The sequence below is a fragment of the Quercus robur genome, chromosome 2 (genome assembly GCF_932294415.1).
Source record: "Quercus robur chromosome 2, dhQueRobu3.1, whole genome shotgun sequence".
NCBI lineage: Eukaryota > Viridiplantae > Streptophyta > Magnoliopsida > Fagales > Fagaceae > Quercus > Quercus robur.
In genome coordinates this window covers 94832951-94849230 of record NC_065535.1, presented here as the reverse complement: position 1 = coordinate 94849230, position 16280 = coordinate 94832951, and the positions used below count along the sequence as shown (strand labels likewise).

At 35.3% G+C, this 16280-nt stretch overlaps 1 pseudogene; it reads left to right on the top strand.

Annotated features, from left to right (window-relative positions):
• Nucleotides 1-3408: 3408 nt before the first annotated feature.
• On the top strand, nt 3409-7548 carry LOC126705733 (probable sodium/metabolite cotransporter BASS1, chloroplastic; annotated as a pseudogene).
• Nucleotides 7549-16280: the final 8732 nt, after the last annotated feature.

Sequence of the window (16280 nt, the reverse complement as noted above, 5' to 3'; positions counted from 1 at the left end):
TTTTATTTTTATTTTATGAAATCTGCCTCTGTATTGTCCATAGTCATAGTCTCCGAATTGTCCATTTGTGGTTGAAAAAAAATATTGATTAAAAAAAACAAAAACAAAACAAAAGAAGAGAGAGAAAAAATTCAGTGTAACTTGTCTTGCTATGGGCCCGCCTAAGGCATGCTCTGTCCTTCTCTATTGACTTTGTTTTATATAACATAACCACCGCACGTCTTGTGAATTGTGGGGAACAAAATTCGAGGTTGAAGTTTTTAAAAATGAGTTATATATATATATATATATATATATATTTTTTTTTTAAAATTATTCTAAAGTAGAATTTTTATTATATATATATAAAAAACTTTATTATATATATATATATATTTTTTAATAATAGATAAAATATATATGATACATTAAAAATAAGTGTAAATATAATAGGTAACCAACTAAAATGAGGTAGATATTCATATATCATTGTTATAAAAAAAAAAAAAAAAAAGATATTCATATGTCATTTTACATTAAAAATAAGTGTGTATCTGTCTTGTAGGGGTAAAGTTCCCAAATCAAACAATGGGTCTTGGGCCCCATACAGAGTCCAGCCCCGTCCGAGGAGAAAGTGGGGCGCCAAAAAGACTTCCAGCCCACCTCTTATGAGCCCAAACTTATTTAAAAGGTGGTGCCAAGAGGAATGTCTCCTCGGACGTGCCAAATATGGACCAAAGATGCATCCTACTAGCAATAAGGAATCACTCCAACGAATATTGGTAGCAAGGACGAGCCTCACAAGCCCGGGAAAAGGAAGAGAGTATAGGATGTCAAGGGAGAGATTACAGCTGCCGCATTAAATGCAGGGAAGCTACTTTTCTGGCCACATTAATGTGGAGAGGACAGGCGAACAGTGTTACCTTGGCCACTACAACTCACAGAAAGGTAGAGGAGATGTCCGATGGGACGGACACTCAAGTGAAGGTCTAGATGATCAACAAGTGTAAAGTTCTGATGACCTCAAAGAGGCTATATAAGAGAAGGGAATCCCCATGAAGAAGGGATCGACAAAAAAAGAGGAAGAAAGAACAGAAGAGAGAGAGAAAGACTATAGCCTTTGATCAGGAACAGAAGTGCACCCACACGTCTCCTCGGACCGAGCATCCAGTGGACATGAAGGAGATATTCTTACGTTTAATCGTTGCATGGCCCAAAATTAACTAACACTCACTTCGTTAGGGCCTAGTTCTATAACCCGCTCTCTACAAATTCATTGTCTAGGGCTCTTTAGGCCAGAATCACCGACCTGCTGGGCCTGGGCCCCAAAAATTGACCCTACAAGTATCATAGAATGACTATTTTATCTTATCAAAATTATTAATTTTAGAGAATATATTTCACAACATTTTCATAATATTTTTACAACAAATTTTAATTAACAGATTATTACAGGTTTTTAATTTAAATCTGCTATTAGAATTATTTTTTTGCCTACTAATAATAACAAATAACAATTTATCATATAGAATTTGTTGTAAAAATGTTATAATCATAACATTTTTTTTTTAAAAAAAATTTAGTCCATTTCAATTAAAATGGTTTGAACATATTGTACCTATTAAGCCCCTTATCAAATTGATATATATAGCATAGTTATCAAAAGTGTACCAATCCGATAGTTGTACTCGGCCCAACTCAAGGCGTCAGAGTTGATTTCATTGAGTGACAAGTGGAACAAAGACCTGCCCAAACTCAACCCATAGACACTCATACATATATCAATTCTTTTTCAAGATCCAAATGTTAAATTTATGAAGCCAATGGAGTTACAATCCGATGGCACCCTCTCTTCTTTTTCTCTCCTTTGTCGTGGGTTTGATCATGGAGTCATGCTTCTCACCCCACCCCCAAAGAAGTGTAATTTATATAACATATATAAGTTGAGTTTTACACGTGGGCTTATGGGTCTTTGTGCTTAATTTGTTTTTGATTAATTGTTCAAATTTCCAATTTATTTTTCGTAAAAATAAATTCACCAGAGAAATTATTTACTCCCACCTTTTTTGTTGTAAGTAAATATTATGAAACATGACATCTTATTTTCCCATCATCTTCTCTTCTCTTTCATTCATTTACTTTCTCTTCCCCTATATTTTACCAATCAAATTAAACTCTACGTTTCTTTCAATTTTTTTTTTTTTTTCTTTCTCCCCTCCATTTCGTCAAAATATTTTAACTCAAATTTTGAAATAAATAATGTTTTTAAAAAAAAAAATTTCAAAATTTATTAAGTCATAAATTATGATTTAAGCAACATCACATCATCATTTTGTCTTATTTATATAATTTTTATTAGGGTTTTATTAACGTATATTTTAGAACATTCATTAATAAAATATTTTTAAAAACTTTTTATGAAAAAAATAAAAAAAATAAACTAAAATTTTTAACAATTTTTTTAATCTTTTATAAATAAATTCATAAAATTAATGACTAATATATACTCTAACAGGGTAAGGAGTAAACATTAACCAAATCCATTTTATTATCAACTAATTACAACATTTCATAGTACGCAGTATCATTTTGCATTACATTGCATGGACTTCTGTCCGTTCTTTGGAATATTGTAATTGTTACTATAAGCCTTTGTTAATCTGAACAGTTTCAGGAAATTAATTAAATGGGAATACGTTATTGAATTGAATATTTAATTGGGAGATAAGTCAGCCAACATATTTTCTGCATATAGTTCCATAAATACTAATGCCTAAACTCTTTTGCTTGTTTTCCTTAAGGCTGCATTTGCATTTAAGGAAATATGTCTAGTGATACAAAATTTTCCACTACTGCTGACATGTTATGATTGTTGCTTAATAACAGTGATATTAGTGGTGGAGAGTCATGTGAAACTGGTGTCACACCAATCCCAACTTGCCACCTTAACAAGTTGTAAAAATATTTGTCCCCAGGATTTACTCATTTAAAAAAGTTAAAAAGGACTTGAAGAATAGTTACTAGTATAAATTGCTTGATATGAATTTTAACAGTATATGATGTGTTTGAGCTATGAGGATTTGCTCTGACAAAAACACTTGTGATGTTATAGATTTGGAATAAAATCTTATACCAAAAAATTTCAAATCCATATATTAGTAAAGCTTAAATCCATCCGTGAATTTCATCAACAGAAAAATTTGTCATTTAAACTAAAAATCAAAATGCAAATCGATCACTTCAAATGCCTCCATCTAAATGAAACCTTAGATCATTGCATAATCAGATTAAATTTTTTTTAAGTGCTCATATATTCTTATTGATGGCTTTCATTGATTTCTTAAGGAGTGTCAAGATTTTAATGAAGCACTAGCTTGATGTCTGTTCTTGAATATGATTTTCCAGTTTCTGAGTTTGTTGCTTTGACCTTTTGTTCAGATATTGTTCGGTTGTGTTGCTCAGTATACAATTATGCCAGCCTCTGCATTTGCTATTAGTAAAATCTTGGGGCTTTCACCTTCTCTTTCAGTTGGTTTAATATTGCTTGGTTGTTGCCCTGGAGGTACCGCCTCCAACGTGGTATGATTACCTTTATTTCCATTACATTGTTCTTTTTCTCAACTTATATACTGAAATTTGTATGCAAAGCTGTTTTACAGAGTCATTTATGCCCTAATTAGGAAGATGTGTTTTAACTACTTTCTAATGATCATTCTCTTTAGATTCTAGCACATTCCAAGAGGTAGAATTTGAGGCAGGAGAAACTTGATAGCCCTTATGGGACTTACTTCCCAGTTAGGAATGTTATGTAGCTAACCATAGATTCATTAAGAAAGTCAATGCAAATCCTTTACATCTCCAAGACTGGTCGTTCAGATAGAGATATAGAGGGCAAATGGTCATGAGATGAAAAGATATTGGCCAGTCTTTTTATATTGATTTTTTTTTTTTTTTTAAAAGGGCCTGCCATGGTTGTGGAATTAGCAATTTTCCACTATAAAAAACGTATTTACTGTTAGGCTGAGTACCTGCTGGTTGTCTGTTTCCTGTATTTTCTTTATGGAGTACTTTAAAGAGCATTGGGCCCTACAATGAAAGCCTGGGTCTCACAACTCTAGAACACTCACCAGATATAATAAAATTTAGGTCTTCAGGAGGTGAATTGTTAGCCAATAGCCCAATCAAATGGTTGAGAGTAGTATTAGCAAACGATTCGGCACAAAAGAGCCCTTGTCCATGCATATTATGGGCTTTAAGCTCTCCCTATCATTTAACAAAAGCTCCTGAGGCTTGATCATGCTCCAACTCATACAAGAATCACAAACTTCCATGATTACTATATTAACCCCACCTCATAATCTTATTCAACAAGAGTCTTCTGCATCTATATTAAGAGTACCAACCTGTTTTTTGTTATTTTTCATGGCTCATTTTCAAGTAGATATATTCTTTTACAAATGGGCTTTTAATAAAATTTAAACCATAGCATCAGGCATTGTGTTAGGGTCACCTTCAGCTACTATAGAAGTATACAGATATCTGTATAATTATGAGTATAAAATCAAGCTGTTAGAGTTCTACAAGATTGTAAACTTTATCGTTGGGAATAACATTTGCCATTTGAAGAAGTTTACTGATGTTTGTACCCATGCTTTTAAGGTATGGACCACAATTTCAACTTTTAGCCCAACTAATGCTTGTTCCAAATGTTTGGGATCGTCTAGTCCTTTCTATGTCCTTAATTTCCTGTAGGTTTCCAATGTTAAGTTCAATGGATGGTGGGGAAATAATACTATATATTGTGACAAACACATGCATCACAAGGAAAATTGATGTTTATCGTTATCCCATTTGTTTACCGAGTATTAATGTCATAAAGCGGCAAAGCATTCCTGTGATAGAACTGATATTAATCTTAAAATTTTTTGAATTTATGAATACTTTTCTTCACAGTTCTAAACATAGGGTAGCAAAGCTTCTATTATGGATCTCAAATTATAGTGGGCTTACATGTATCTGACTTGATGGATACACGTCTCTGTCAATTCTTCTTGGGAGTGCATGTTTAGCTAGGTATCTTACAAATAGAAGCAGAGTGGAAACTAAAGATGTATTTTCAAGTGGCTTTTATATCTAAACAACTAAAATACTTTTTCCCCCTTTTGCTCAATCTTGAGCATATGTTATGTAGTGGAATATGATATCCTTTCCCACAGTTAGTTTATATTGTTTCTGAACTTCCTATATTTTGAGTATGATGTCGATCTGAAACATATCACTCCTTGCTGGTATCAAATATAGATTTCTTAAAGTCTATATTTGATAGGTAACATCTGGTCCAGGCAGGAAACTTAGGTAGAGTTGCCATACTTATTTGTCCGAATCCCAATTTAAATTGGAATTATGTTGAACAATTAACCTCTTTCTTTTAGAGAGCAAGATCTGACAATTTTCTCGAACAAGTAGAGTGGTGAGCTCAGTTTGATGCTTTGATAGCTTGCAATCATTGGGATGGTTATAATTGATACAAGTTCATTTTAAAAGACTTAAATCCACTACATTACTTGATTTTATTTTAGTAGTAGCCCCCCCCCCCCCCCCCCCCCCCCCCGGCTTTCAAGATCTAGATACTTAGAAGCTTGACAAACTGATTGTAGTGTTGTTGAAGCCAAATGAATTGAGAATCCATTATAATTTGGTAATTCAGTTAAATGGATGGGGATTTTATTTCTAATTGATATGGAAAGTTAAATAAATTACGTCTAGAACGCAAGGTCTTCACTTTTATGAGATTCCAATTTACTTCTGTTTGTGTATTGTTTCAGGTGACCTTGATTGCTCGAGGGGATGTTCCATTGTCTATTATCGTGACAGCGTGCACTACTCTTGGAGCAGTGCTTCTGACTCCTTCTTGACAAAGATACTATCAGAAACTTTAGTTCCTGTAGATGCTATTAAACTTTCCATCAGCACCCTGCAGGTGAACTGAAATCTAAATAAGCTTCAATTATATAAAATCATGTATGGATGACATAGTGGTCTTTATTCATCCTGTCTAGGTGGTGGTTGCACCTATTCTGTTAGGTGCTTATATACAGAGTGCATTTCCTGCGGTTGTGAAAATTGTGACACCTTTCGCCCCACTTTTTGCTGTTTTGGCTTCATCATTACTCGCATGCAGGTTTTGGTTTTTTACACTTAACCAGTTGTCTTGAAAATACTTCGTTTTAGATGTGATCCCTCTGATGCATGTAACCATGCTTTTTCGGGGGGCAGTGTATTTTCAGAAAATATTGTTCTGCTCAATTCAATGGTTGGTGCATCATTGACATCTGATCTCTCTCCACTACGCCAAGCTCAAGCAATATTATCTGGTGAACTGGGGGTTGTAATGCTTGCTGTGGCATTATTACATTATGTTGGTTTCTTTGTGGGGTAAGTGTTACCCTTCATTTGGTGACTTTAATCTGTTAATGTACACTTCGTTCGTCAATATGATAGTGATGCATATATTTGTTTCAGTCAGTAACAAGTGCAGGTCTGATTAGTTTTTTTGAGCTTTGTGTGTGTGTGTTTTCTTGGCATAACATATGGTTTGCTTCATGTTCATGTTAACTATAGTTTCATTGAGTACAAAAATGTCTCAGGAAAAAACCCACTATTTAATGAATTTGAGTACTCCAATTTACTAAAACCAAATAGTCTAGACTTGCGATATATCCCTGTGAAGTGCAACATCATTGCAATAAAATGCAAAGTTTAATTAGATTCATGTTATATCTCTATCCTTTTCTTCATATGTGCATTTCTTATTTGCCATTAAATATATGATGCAAGATATAGATGGTGTTTTTGACTACCATAGAGGTTCATAAATTCGGCTAATATAGATAACTTAAAATTATTATTTATCATGTAAAATTTGTGTTAGTGTTAACCACCTTTGGTTGCTTCAATGGTGATAGCATACAATTGATGGGGCTTTTAACTGCAGGTATATATCGGCAGCTATTTGTGGGTTTAAAGAACCCCAACGGCAATCAATATCAATTGAGGTATATGCAATAGAATATCAAACCGGTTGCATTTAAAATTCTTGCTTTTGTTCCCTGCTCAAGATTTATAATTTTAAATGTCACAATATTTTCCTTGTGTTCTTTTATGGAACAATTTTTTAAACTTCATTTCAAGTCTTCAGTTTTTTTTTTTAAAGATCAGAATGGAATGTCTAAGTCTAATGAAAAAAATTGTAATTAAGCAATGCCTCCAGTGTATCTGTAATGGCAATAGCTTATGGTAATACCAATCAATAATTTTCATTGATTGACACTTCCTTGCAGGTTGGCATGCAAAATTCTTCCTTAGGTGTGGTTTTAGCAACCTCCCATTTTTCCTCGCCAATGGTTGTGGTACCTCCAGCTGTGTCTGCTGTGATAATGAATGTGATGGGTAGCAGTTTGGGTTTCCTTTGGAGATACAAGAACCCCTCAGATTCTGAAAGTAGTCCTAAAATTGATGATAAGTGACTATGAGACTCCTTTTGAGTGTACTCCATTGGAATTGTTAAAAGCTTAAGTTTACTCATCAATTAAAAGTGTGTATACAAGATGGCAAAACTTTGATACAATTCCTTAGATGTTTCCAATTAAGTTTAACTGTGTGGTTGTATTGACTTTTATGCCACACAAATAGTGTTATTTTTGCCAAGGACAATTAACCACATAGCTTGTTAGCAAAACACATGGTTAAATTTAATTAGGAAACTTAACATACAATCTTAAGGAGTTATATCTAAGTTTTTTCCAAAATTTTACCTTAATCCTCCCACAACTCAAAGTAGGAAGTGCTCCTTAAAATTTCAGCGGCTTATTATGAAACTAGGCTGTGGCCTGGATAAAAACATGGATGATACTGGGAGCCTCTTAGTGAATGCTAATTGCTAAGCCCATTTTTCTCATAAGGGCTAAACAATGAGAGCTCATAAATACCCAAAATGTCTCATTCCTTGGTTAAGGGATTAATTCCCCATTCATCAGAGGAAAAACAAGTGATTAATTCGTAAGGGTGTGTTTGGAATAGAGCGGAGGGAGACGATAGGAGAGTCGGGGGAAAAGTGACTAATGTACTAACATTACTATATATCGGTTTCCTTTCATTCTATGCTCTTTTTCTCTATCTCCATCCAAACATCTGGTAAAATTCCGTCTTTTTGAGGTGATCTTCTGAAGTCCATATTCTTGGCTAAGCATTTATCCAAGTTCAAGTTGGGAGGTCAGCCTGAAAGCAACTTGATGAATGGTCCACATATTTGTATAGGATTGTAGGGATTTATTTTTAAATCTCTACTATCACATGCCCTTTTCATGACTGGAACGAAACTTTCATGAGGCATCTTAATTTCCTAGCTGATTGTGTATTGTTATAGAGTGGGCTACAGAACATAATGATTAGATGATCTTACCAGTTTTTATTTATTTATTTATTTACTATTTATTTGTTAATGGTTTTTTTTTTCCCTCTTCAGCTTGATTTAGACCAAGCTAAGTTGGCTTGTGATCCTTCAAGACACTGGGTCAATTTTCAACCTTTTGCTTATGGTGATTGAAAATGATAGGCCATATTTTTTTGGGCAAGTGTAATATATGCAATAGGCATTCCAACTATAGGTAGAATTTCTGTAATTGCCATTGTAACAATCTTAATTTTCAATGGAATTAACTAGGCCCTATCAAAAAAGAAAAAAAAAAAGGGAATTAACTAGGTATCATTTGTCACTTTGGTTATCTTGTGTGCTCTTGAATGGGTTTGTTTTTATCAGTTTATAACAGCTTATTTAGTTATTGTGTAAAAGTACAATTATATTTTTAAAGTTCATTCCATTTTAAAATTTATATATATCAGGGGCATTCTTGAATTGCCCGACATGAATTCCTTGTGCATTGTCATTTTTCATATAGATTTTTTTGGGAAGCTGTCTTCATATAGATGAAGCCAATAAAATACGCCAATTTATACAAACTAAGTTATTATAGATTTTAGGAGGTGTCTTTCTCGTTGGCCCTATGATTATGGGGACATGAAAAACACATTTGAATTTCACGTGCGCGTTCTTTTCAATACCCTCAAAATCAAAACGGTTCATGGATATTAAATTCTCTCACAATTACCTCCCAAAAGCTAGAATTGCTGCAAAACATGACAAGGAATTTGTTTTTCTCACTAGGAAATGCATTGGACCTTCTAGTGTGCTTTGGAGCTTTCAATGACATAGAGAAATGTCAAAAAGGCGAACATTTACAAATATTTTTCACAACCTATTGGCAGAGAAGATATCTCATTAGACTGTTTTATGAAACATCTTTTTCACAATATGTGTGAGATCTACACAGTCTAATAAGATATCTCTCACAATTTGTGGAATTTACATATATTGTGAGAGAGATGTCTTGTAAGACCGTCTCATAAGATAATTTTTCCTGAAGAGGTAAATTATTAGTGATGCAATATCACATTTACATGATCTACTACTAACATCATTTTAATTTGATTTTAATTGACTCAATTAGTAAAGTTTGTAAAAAAATCTATCATATTTATAAAAAAAATTATAAAGTCTCTTATCATTGAATAAATGACCATGGTTGGAATTTTGCTTACACCAAAAACCAATTATTATCTTAACTTGATGATAAAACGTAATTATCAATTTAGAGTAAACATCAACTTATATATTAAAAATTAATTTTATTGTAATGTATACCAGTCACAACATCTCACCTTATTAATTTTAAAAGATTTTTTGTGCTCATTCCTCATGTACTAGACTTATTGTTATGGTAAATATACCCTTCTGTTTTGTTGTCTACCCTTTAAATTACATGGAAAAGGGTGGACTCAGAGGTGACTAGTGACTACGCCAAGTTTCCACATTGATACATCTATATGGGTTAAATTTGATTAGAAGACATCGAAAGCATTCTCAACCTATATTATTGATTTTTCCTGGACGGAATTCCCAATTAAGCTTACTCTCTTCCTCAACATACACGTATTAATATACAGACACACACTCACATGATCCTCTTCCAGTTGAGCAAGAATTCTTAGCACTGGGACAACTTGTCCTCCAACTTGTTCAGGTGCATTTCTCTCTGTCTCTCCTAACTCTCTATCATTTCCTTTCATAAGAACCATTGCATACTTACTGGCTCGATGAGAACCATGGCAAAAGGAACATGTAGGCATCAATAGGGAAAATGTTATATAACATGTGGTCCAATTTGTATTGCACTGCCTTTTGGTAAAGCTGAATATTCTTTCAATCATTAATGTCAAGGAGCTTAGGAAGGATTTTGCTTCCTATGACTTCTCTAACCTTATGTTTGGATGATGGGAGATAATGGAAGGAGAGAAGAGGAAAGGGATAGGGGGGCTGGATGATCTTTCTCATCTTCCTCCGTTTCAAACATATGTTAAAATGTATGGTGGCAAATTTAGCTGCTCATGAGCTTGGTCAATAGGCCTCAAGATTTTTGTATTTTCGGCTAGTTAACCCAACCCATTTTTCTAAAACTATAGACCTTGTTTTTTTTTTTGGTTGGATAAATAAGGATTATATTAACTAAGAGAAAAAAAGAAAAAAAGAAAAAAGAAAAAGAAAAAAAGAGAGGATTCAAAACCATCTTTAGAGCCCAAAGAAGAGACCCAATCAGGAAGAGAAGAGATGTTTATAGGCCCATCCCACATCTCACACAGTTATGAGATTTACAAGAAAGATGCATATATTTTATAATAATGTTATAATAATTGAAGTAGGCTTCTATAATACTTCATTTTGTTATACCTAATAACTTTTTAGAGAGAGAGAGAGAGAGAGAGAGAGAGAGAGAGAGAGAGATATGTCTAATAAGTCTTATATATTTTTCTTATAATAAAGGAATTTCAAAAAATAATATTAATTTAGAGGTGGGGTGGGAGTGGTGTAACTCTTGAGTCCAAATCTAATTAGATATATATTTTCTTAATTTTTCTTTCAAATATTTTAGAAAAATTACTTTTATTGAGTCTTCAAATTATCCGTTGGATGTAATGGTTGTACTAGAAGCTGTCTACATACACGCAATTATGTAAGGGGGTGAAGGAATTTAAGCATACTGCATATGATACCAAGTCTAGTCTTCTTCACTCTTACTGCAATTTATAGATGTCTTTGATAATAGAACTTCTCTCTGGCATATATTTTTGAGCCATCACATCTCTCTCTTGCTGAACTATGGTATTACAATTTAATCCCAAGTGATCTCTGAAAGTTCAAAAACGTGTATAAACACCTTTGAACGTTTAGACCCCCAAAATACAACTTAACCAATTCAAGCAATATGTCAAACAACTAGTGTGCGGAAACTTAACATATGCTATAATATGGAATTGGTAAAAACTATCTAAGCCAAAACAAAATATAATCCACAGCAGATAATAAAAAGGCAAAGATAGAGAGGAAGGAAGATGCAAACACAAAGACAACACGCGATGTGTTATCGAAGAGGAAACCAAAGTCCTCGGCGTAAAACCTCTCCGCCGCCCTCCAAGCGGTAAACAATCCACTAGAAAATACAGTTGGGATACATGGACAGCAATAGACCCTCCAAGCCTAATCTACCCAGTGCACCTAAGCTCTCCAAGCTTCTTGCTCCAACGAGGTTGCGCCGAACCTTTTTCTTTTCTAGCTTCCCGGATTCCGCTACTAGACCGTAGCATCAACCAATGAAGATTGGTTCCTTCCTAACTGCTTCCCAGAAATCCAAACAGCTGTCTCACAGTGATGATGATGGTGAGAACCAGGTTTGGTATAATGCCTCTCATGGATTTGACAATGGAGAGGAAGAGAGTAGAGGAATTTGAAGACTCTAATGTATAGATTGTGGGTGAATCAATCTGGTTTTTCTTTAGGGTTTCTCTCTCAAAATTCTCTCTGGAAGCTCTCTTACAATCGTGGGTAAAAGGGGTATTTATACTAAAGTGGGAGAGGAATGTGAAACGTCAGGTTTTACAAAACAGGGGTGGCTCGCGGCTTGACCTCGCGGCTTGACTAAGTCGCGAGATCCAGTCGCGAGATAACCGTATGGCTAGTTGTCCTGTTTTGTCCTGTAGTGCTCCAGCTAGCATGACTGTTCATCTTCCAGCATGCTTGGCACGTGTGCTGCGTCTGGCGGCTTGCAGCCGCGAGTCACCCGCAAGTCCCAGCCGCGAGTCTCTGTTTTCTTGCACACTCTTGAGCAATCTTCACTCTATCTCACTCACTACCCTTACATCAAACCCACCTAAATACAGGGTTACTAAATGCTGAATTACAAGCAAATTTGGCACGGAATAAAGCCAATTAGATGGTTGAATAAATTCAACCTTACAATCTCCCCCTTTGGCTATTCCGTGACAAAACCCTAAAACAGACTCTAGACTTAACATGTGAGTTGGGAACAGTTGAACAAAACTCACTCACACCTAACTCTAGAAGCTGTGAAGCACTTGAATCATATGAACAAAATACTCCTGAAACACAACAATACACCATGATCATTGTAAGCAGAAAATTATAAATGCATATGAAACAGGTAATATGTGATCAAGCAAAGATGGAGTTAAGAAACAAACCATGGCTTGATCAACCAAGTGAACACCACAAGGTAGTGATCACAGTGCTCATTCACACTTGGAATGAACACACGGACATACAAGTTAACAAGCACAAGGCAAGTCACTTGTATGCTCAACACTCAACCAATGCATAACACACAAGGTATATGCATCTAGGAACAATCCTACAAGGGCACAAGAGTGACAGTACATAAACCAAAATGCAGAACATTTAGATTAAAGTACTGATTTCAACATAGCATAAAGGCTGCATTAAGCAAGGTACATACCATAAAGCCTACAAACTATGCATAAAACATTAACCCTAAAAGCTTACAAAAGCACATGGGTACAAAACACAAAAACATCCTGAATAACAGTTTACAAAACACAATATATCAACTTAAAGTGAAAACTTAAACTGAAGAAGAATGTAAAGACACTCCCCCTTAGGTAATATCCTCCCCCTCTGATCATGCTTATCACTCCCCCTTTTTGTCATGGAATAGGCTATTCATCCTCTTCCAGCTTTCTCTGAATTTGATCCAATTGAGTTTGAAGAGAAGTAAACTTCATATCCCATCGAGTGCTTTGATGGTGTAGAGAAGCTGTGAGTCCAGACATCTTTGTATTCAACTCGTGGACAGAGGATACAATGCGATCAAGTTTCTCATCTAGGGAGAGAGTGCTGAACTGAGAGCCACTGTGAGATGCAGAAGTTTCTGGTTTGGCTCTCTTCCGACTATGTCCAATGCTTACATTGAATGTACGCATGTTGATTGGACTTGGTTTGGAGATAGGAGATTCGTCTGCCGTTGGATAAATTCCCTTGAGCTTCAAGATCCGTGAAATGAGACTGCAGAAAGGAACGCATATCCGAGACTCAGTTCGAAGAACCGTTTTGCGCAGAACATGAAAGATGTGAGCACAGATGTCTATTTCCACATCAGAGATTAGATCATGAAGAAACAAAGCACGTCCGAGGTTCATATACCCAGTGCTTGATAAAGGGTACAAATTGTGAAACATCACAATTGTAAGCACTCTCAGTTTTGGAGAAAGAGAGGAAACACTGATGGATTTTCCATTGGGTGAGAACTCCAAGTCTTGACCAAGACTTTCTTTGAGAAGCTCCTCATCAGGACAGAGATCATCATAAACCGGTGAATGTCGGAAAATTGGTCTGTTGATGTGAAGAATTTCTGCCAGATATGTAGGAGAGACAGAAAAGTTCTTTTTCCGAACCCAGCACTTAAGTTCATCTCCTTCCACAATTGCGTTAGCATAAAATTCTTTTACCAACTCTTCATACGCATCATCCGGATCAGAGAGAAGGTAATTCCAATCCTTGTGAGCAAACCATTTCGGAATGTCAGTGTCATGAAGTGAGGACTGATCCAAAACTCTTTCTAGTAATGGTTTGGCATGTAGAAAGAAATTCTCATAAGACTGATAGGCTACATATGATCTGAACTTGTTGGGATCGAAACTCTTTGATGAGGAGCGAGTCCCTTTTGTTTGAGGTGGGTAATCATCAACATCAATTACTGGTTCCTTCCCTTTGGAACTACCTCCTTTCACAGCAGCTTTCTTGAATGGTGACATGACTAGTCTGTATTATGAACAAGAGAAATGGCAGAACACAATCCAACAGACTTTATTAGCAGTGGGTTAGTGGAAATTTAGGGACAATGAAGAAACCCTAATAGCTAGATGAAAATAGCCCAAAAATAGCAATGAAGGACACAAATGGCCCAAATTGAACAACACAGTAGAGGTAGACAAAATAAAACCACACAATCAGCTGAAAAAGAACCCACATTCAACAACACATCAGCAGGATACCACACAGGATCATTTCGAAACACCACATCAACAGCAGATCAGACAAAAATCGCTAACCCTAGCTAAGCACATGATGAAGAACAAAATCAGCAATATAAAATAGCTCAAAACAGAAACAAAAGTTTCCATAAGCTAAGCATGGACAAAGATTAGTAGCTGAGCTAAAAACCCATTTCAAAATCACAATCAAATGCGAATAATCTAGAGGGAAAACCATAACAACAAGTAGAATAGACTTCAAAGCAGAAAACTATACCTGTTACTCGATGATTTTGAGCTGAAAAGAGACAAACAATGGAGATCGAAAATGGAGGCACGGTGTGAATGGGTAAGAGCAGATGAGAAAGACAATGAACAGTCACAAAAAGATCGAGGGAAAAACAAAAAATTTAAAAAAAAACTGCCCCTGTATTTCCAAAACACGCGATTTTCGCGACTGAAACGAGTCGCCAAAAAGTCGCCAGATCAAGCCGCCAAAACACTCAAGGACAAAAATTTGAAAAATTTTTCTAAGTATTTTTCGCGACTGGAAGGTCTACCCGCGAGTGAGTCGCGAGCTGAGCCGCGAAAATCTCTGAGTAAACCGCACGACTGGACCTTCCACTCGCGAACAAGCCGCCAAAAATGACCCGCGAAGACGCGATTGAGGCACGCGACTTGACATACCCGCGACTGAGCCGCCAAAACAGGGCAAAACAGGATTTTTGAAATTTTCAGATTTTTCAAACAAAATACTTTCCAAAAACACCTAAAACACTCAAAAATCTTTTTGTGCTTGAATTAACAAAGATTGAGCATGTGAAAACACATTTCATCAAGTACAATCACACAAATGAATATGACATTTATTGAACATAAACTTGTGTGTTGTGTGTGGATATCAACAATGAGATAGTCCATCGTCTAATGTGAAGCTTCAATGATCAATTCAATCAAGGCATACACAATTAGTACTAGATCACGTGACCCATCTCAATTATAGAAATATGTATATATGACCTCCCACACAACTTGATAACATAACTTGGAGCTTAACATTTGACTCCACTTTCAATCAAAACATTTGATCTTTTTGATCTTTTGAGGTAATCATTTCTCATTGTGAGAGTGATATATGACAATTCACTTTAAAGAACAAGGCTTTGGCTTTTTGAATAAACATTCACTTTAATATAAGGTCGCTTACCCTTTTTCCTAGTCAAATACTAGAATGTGTGACAGGCTTTTGCAACTCAATATCTCTTTTCATTTGGAGATTTACATTTGGTGAGCTCTTTTAGCAAAACAAAAATAAAGAGTGGGAAGATATATAGACACAAGTCTATGCATGTCTCTAGATCAACAAAACCATTCACTAATCATTCATGACAAGTTTGAAGATCTATTTACAACAATCACAAAGATTTCAAGATTTCTCCCACATAGATATGAGTGCATGAAAACAAGCAATGCTCGAAAATGCACAAAGCCATTAGCACAAAGGTACAAGGCAAAACAAGTTTTGAGACAAAAACTCAACAATGTCAATCAAGCTTTTTGATTTTCTAATTTTTTATGTGATTTTTGGATTTTTGACATATAAGAAGAAAATGTTTGAACAAACAAAGAAAGAACCAACAGAATTCACAAATGGACAAACAAACAATAAACATGTTGCACAAAGAGCTAACAAAGAAGTGTGTGCCCCAACACAAACAAACTTATCATATTATAAATATGTGAAGCACACAACACACAAGAGAGTCAAGGAATTGTACCAACACCAATGGTCTTACGGAGTGATTCAAACCGTGGACCATCGAGAGGCTTGGTGAAGATGTCCG